General features: G+C 54.3%; 1 pseudogene; it reads left to right on the top strand.

The window, feature by feature from the left end:
* The first annotated feature begins 791 nt into the window (after positions 1–791).
* LOC126933028 (coiled-coil domain-containing protein 140-like) lies at positions 792–1,276 on the top strand (annotated as a pseudogene).
* The last annotated feature ends 4,347 nt before the right edge of the window (positions 1,277–5,623 follow it).

Below are 5,623 nucleotides of genomic sequence, written 5' to 3'. Positions count from 1 at the left end.
GAGAAAATTATTTTTAGGCAAAACAAGGAAGACAAGATTCCAAAGCCCGATTCTCCGGGGGGGGGGGGGTGGGGGTGGGGGAAGGTGTCTTTTAGAAAATTAGAGTAAGTCTGTCTAATCTTCCAAAAAATGTTCTACTCAATTAGGTAAAAGTTCATGGTGGGGTGGAGGTGATGTTTAGAAGAGAAATTCGGTAACTGCTCTTTGGTGTGTGTATTCGGGGACTGTGTGTATTCGGGCTGTGTGTATGTGTGTGAGTGAAAGAACCTGGAGTGTGTGAAAGGGGTAAGAGTTGAAGGGCCTTACTTAGCTGAGGGACCGTCTTATATTGGAGGCAGGCAGCCTGGGCCTTGGAAAGACCAGAAAGTCTGACCTCTGCAGAGTCAGGCGAAGGCTGTGAGTGAGGTCGGGGCGGGAACAGAGTTGGAAGAAGTGAATAAAAGAAATCTTGGGGTCCGTTGGTTTCCTTGATTCCTGGAGCAAAAAAGTAGGCGAGTGACCACTCCAGGAACTCTTGCCCCCGGGCGCCTGTACACAAAGAGCTGGGGCTGTGTGTCCTGCTGTTGGGGGAGGAGGGTACTGGGCGGGGACAACTAACTGGTCTTTATTTCGCTCAGATCCATACTGGACTCCTTCCGACTCCACGCGGCCCCAGCTCCTGAACCAGCGCAGTGAGCCGCAGCCGCTTCTCAGCCTGGGTCTCTGGAACCCTCGGAGAAAATTTCTCCTCGAGACGGATTTCAGCGGTAGGGAAGAGGGGCCAGTGACGCGAGGAGCAAGAAAAGAGAAACATGGAAGACGAATGTTCAAACCCACATCTCCTCGCTAAGCCTGGAAGCTCGCCACAGTGGGATCATGGGACCCCGAGGGAAGAGGCTGAGAATCAGTCCGGCACCCGCGTTCCTCGGGTTTTAAAAGCACATCTGGGGCCAGAGACTGCATAGCCAACTAAACGGAGTAAACGCGACAGGTGGAGGAGGCAGAGTTGTCAGGGGCCAAGCCCCGCGCAATCTGGCCAGAGTCTTGGGGAGCGCGGACCTGGGACTGCAGAGAGGCGTTTTGAAGCGTGCTGCGCGCACCTGCCTCTCGGAGATATTCGACTCCACCCGGGCGTCTCCTGAGAGCCCGCAGTCCACAGACCCCAGGAGGGCTGCCCACCCTAGGACACGTCCTCTCTCGACCCCTCACTCTTTCAAAACTGGGGAAGAGGCGGAGGGGATGAAAAAGAAGAAAGAGAGGGAGAAGGAAAGAGAGAAAGAAGGAAATAAATTTTTAAAAAATATATTAAAGTGAGGGAAGAATGGAGGGAAGGCGTGGGCGAGGGAAGAGGGGAGAAACTCTCATCACCACAACCAAAGCAGGATGCCTCAGCTTCCTGAATTTCTACATATGACTTTCATTAAGTTCCTTCCTAGACCTTAAACTTTTTCATCTCCCATCACCCAAGAAAACACCCGTTTCCTCTTTTAAATAAAGTTTCTTTTTCTGGAGATGAACCTTTAAACAAGTCGTAGGTTTGGGGGCGAGGGACAGGAGAATAATTTTGATCCAGAACCTTGGAGATTGGAGAACCAGGTGGAAAAATTCTAAAAAGATGAAACCTGACCATCTCCGACACAGAAACCCATCGAAAGGGGCCACGGAGACGCGTTGATTAGCTTGGAGGGAGCACGCGGCAGAAGGGCAGACCCCTCGATAACCCGCCAACCTCCCACAGCCCTCTTGCAGAAAGCTGCCCGGCTCCCCGCCGTGGCCCTGCGCGCGCACCATCCTCGGGGTCTCGCTTCTTGGCCCCGGAAAACTCTGTGAGGGGCACCCCAGCCCCAGCCTGGCCAAGAGTTAAGACAAGTAGCCCCAAGAGGAAGGAGCCTCGGAGAGTCTTTCTTCCTGTTCTTCTTCGTCTTCTTTTTTTCTGAAAGAAATCTAATACTATCTGGCTGCAAAAATATAATGTCACCGGCTCTGAGCCTAAGAGATTAACATTTGGATATGTAGGAAATGTAATCTGCATGGCTAATTGATTCTCAGCGTATCAGTTTAAAGGATAAAGATCGATATCTACATGATGGATATTGTATTAATAGGGGCATAAATAAAGGCCGAAGAGTCGTTACCAAAACCTTTGAAGCCACTTTTCGGCTCTCGGGCCCTGCACGCGGCCACTGGGTCTCTCCCACCTCCCTGCCCCCAGTTCCTTCTGGGCAGGGAGCACTTGCTTCCCCCTCCAACCCGGGACCAGGAGGAGTCTACGGTTAAAGCGAAAGTGTGTTTCACGGCGGCAACGCTAGGGAGAGGAGACTTTTTTTGCCTGGGCTGCAGCAGGTGAACAGTAAAGCCCGAGAAAAGGTAGTATTTTAACAAAACGCACCACTCCCAGATATTTAGAAACACACATATACGACCCATACAGGGACACAAACAGCCACACATGTACACACACACACACACACACACACACACACACAAAATCACGCAGGGCGGGGAGGGTTCTCAGCGTTCCCTGAGCGCCCTTTGGCCTTAGAGACACGGAATAAATGCTTCTTTCCATCCCTCGGCCCCCTCCCAGGGGACAGCGACGGAAGCCCTGGCCGAGCCCAAGGATCGGCGATCTGGGCTCCTGGAGGTACCCTCTAGATGGAGAAGGATCAGGAAGCTCTGCGGGAAACGTGCGGGGCTAGGGGGCGGGGGTGCCCGCCAATGTCCGCAGAAGGCAAGGAGACCCATTCGAGGAGGAGTGAATGCAGACAGAGTTGAGTGGGGCCCTGAGCCCCAGGGAGTGCAGCCCGGTAGACCTCGGGGCGAGGGGAACAGGATGGGGGTATACTTGATCCGGAACAAGAACGCCTCGGCCGGGCGGTTACCAATTAGTCCCGGGTCCCTGGGGCCGCTTCACCACGGAGCCCGAGCCGCCGAGGGAATTTTCCAAATGCAAATCAAACACCCTTAGAACCCCCCTCCTTCATTAATTAAGAGGAACGTTTCCACAAAACCGGCATAATCTTTATTAATTACGCAGCCCTTAGCTCGCCGTTCGCATCAATCACGCCCAAAGCGAAAGTGCAGGGGGCGCCTAATCCCTTCCCAGAGCGCGTTTGGAGAAGCAGCAGCGTGGCGGGCGTTTCCACCGTGACTTCCACCTTTCTGGGCTCGCCTGGCGCTGGCTGCTCACCAGGCGCTCCCGGAAACACGGGCTGGTTGCGCGCTAGCAGGACCGCTCTAGATCCCTGGACAGGCCGGGAAATGCCTCCCACTCACTCTTTGGGCACGCGCTCAGAAACTCGCACAGGGACTCGCGAGGACACTTCATGGCCCATTTCCTCCGTCCCCTCACCCCCAGGCTCAGTGGGGACCACGCGGTTCTCAGTCCTCCTCTTCCCTAGGACCCTCTGAAAAGGAGCCTGGGGCGAAGAGACAGGGGGAGGCAGAAAACCTCCTGTTGCCCCAGGACGCCCCGAAAAACTACTCTGGGGGACGGCGCGGGGAAGACCTTAGAAGTCGTCCGGGCGACCAACTCCTCCCAGGTGAATAGGTTGCTGTACGACCAGCACACTGCTGAGGAGTGAGTTCTGGGGAGAGAGAGGGATCCTCCAATTATTGGCATAGAGAACCGGGAAAGCTCGCAGCCTCCGGGTCGCAAGTGGGAAAGCTGGCTGGAGACTGGGGTTAGAGGGGGTGGGTGCAAACTCAGGTTATTTCCGGGCAGCCCCGCAGCAGTCTCGTCCTCTGAAGGCAGGGACCCTGGGCTTTCAAGGGAGAACGCCTTGGGGCGGGGTGTCCTGTGCGACCACCTCTCTCAGCAAAGCAGGGTTTGGCCTCTTGGCCTGACCTTGCTCCCTAGTCCCACCCTATACTAGTAGGTCCTAACCTTTCTGCGCTTTGAGCCTGGACCGTCGTCCCTTCAAGAGATTCTGCTGGATAAAGAAAAATTATAAAAGCTGCATCAAGCTTGGCGTCGGAGGGCTGGTCCCCACCCTAAAGGACTGGCCTGCCCACCCTCGCGTCCTCGGGCGCCCTTGGCTCGAGGGCCTTTCGGAGCCTCCCCGGGAAGCAGAAAGTCTCACCGCACACTGAACCCTTCCTTCGAGCGCGCTGCCGGGAGCTACTGAGCCCTAGCACGCAGCCTTGGGCACCCGGTGGCCTGCGAAGGAACCTGCCCCACTGCGCTGCTTGGGCCACACTAGCGGAGACGAGAGTGCGTGTGGCAGTGGCCCGCGAGCACCACCCGCCAGAGTGTAGCAGCGCCTGGAGCACCACCCTCTTCCTTGCTGTTTCCTTCGTGCTGGGCACACTCCGGTGTCCGCATTCTCACATTCAATCATTCATTCTCCCTCTGAAAGTTCTCAGGCTCCTTTGATCACGGGTCATCTCCTGGACCTGAGGCACCTGCGAACCTTGCTGGTCACCAGATTATTTGATTGTCCCCCTCTTCTCCCACTGAATCGTTGGCCCGGCTAGTCTTCTGGCTTCTGGAGTCGATCGCATTCTGGCACCCTTGGCCTTTCATTTATTCCACATATACTTATTGAGCTTCTACTATGTGCCTTTCCTAGTGCTGGCGCCACAGCAACGAAACGGACCAAAGTCTTTGCCCTGGCAGAGCTGATGGTCTAGAAAACAGCAATACACACACACACGCGCGCACACACACACACACACACACACACATATATATATATATATGCACCCTGCCAGGAGATTGGTTGTAAGTCTGAAGCTCAGCTCAGGAGAAGTTTGAAGGACCAAGGGTGGGGTAGTGAGTGAACGGGTATGAAAAGCTGGGATGCAGTTGATATTTTAGCAGGAGAGGTCTGGGAAGGCTGTAGCTCCCTGCAGAGAAGGGAGAGGAGGAAGGAGTGTTGGCTGAAGGAAAGGCAAGGATAAAGGAAAGTGATGAAACCATGTAGTCCACAACACTTTAGTGAATGCCTACTGTGCTGTGGTAGGCTGAGGTCCTGTAAAACTCCTGGCAGGGCCTGGGCTTCCAAACCTGCAGATATGCTTCCCTCCAAAAGAGGTAGTGCTTGCCTTCTCTGGGGGCCCAGCATCTCTCTAGATGTTTCCCATTGTCTTCTTTGGAAAGATATTTCAAAATGGCTGTGGGAGGCTGGGTGACAGGAGGACTGAACCTTCTGATGGACCGACTGAGGCTCCCTTTAGCTCTGTCCCTCGAACCACCTCCAGGGTTAGGGTAGCTGTCACCGTTGACATGCCAGAGGTATGGGACTCCTCCCTTCCAGTGATCGTGGCTCAAAAATCCAAGATGGACCTGGGCCTCTTCATCTAACTCCTGTCTGCTGAAAATTGCATTTTTATTTGATAGAAAATGATAGCACACCTTCTTGGTGTCCACATCACCACTCTATAGAACCTGTCACTCCCATTTCCCATACAGAAGGAAACTCCCTCCAAGGCAGGGGAGATGTTGGCAAAGCTAGGAGTGCCCTGCTCCACATCGTGGGGGCAAGTCTGTATTTTCCTCCTGGGTGATTCAGAAGAGCTACTACCACTTTGGCAGTGGGAGGGGTATGGAAGACCCCTCTTTCCAGATAATCCAGAGGAGCCCAAGACCCTAAAGAGCCAGTCATCATTCCTTGGCTGGTATTTCTGTGAGATAAATGGAAAA

The sequence above is a fragment of the Macaca thibetana genome, chromosome 12 (genome assembly GCF_024542745.1).
Source record: "Macaca thibetana thibetana isolate TM-01 chromosome 12, ASM2454274v1, whole genome shotgun sequence".
Classification (NCBI taxonomy): domain Eukaryota; kingdom Metazoa; phylum Chordata; class Mammalia; order Primates; family Cercopithecidae; genus Macaca; species Macaca thibetana.
This window is presented reverse-complemented; position numbering and strand designations above follow the sequence as displayed.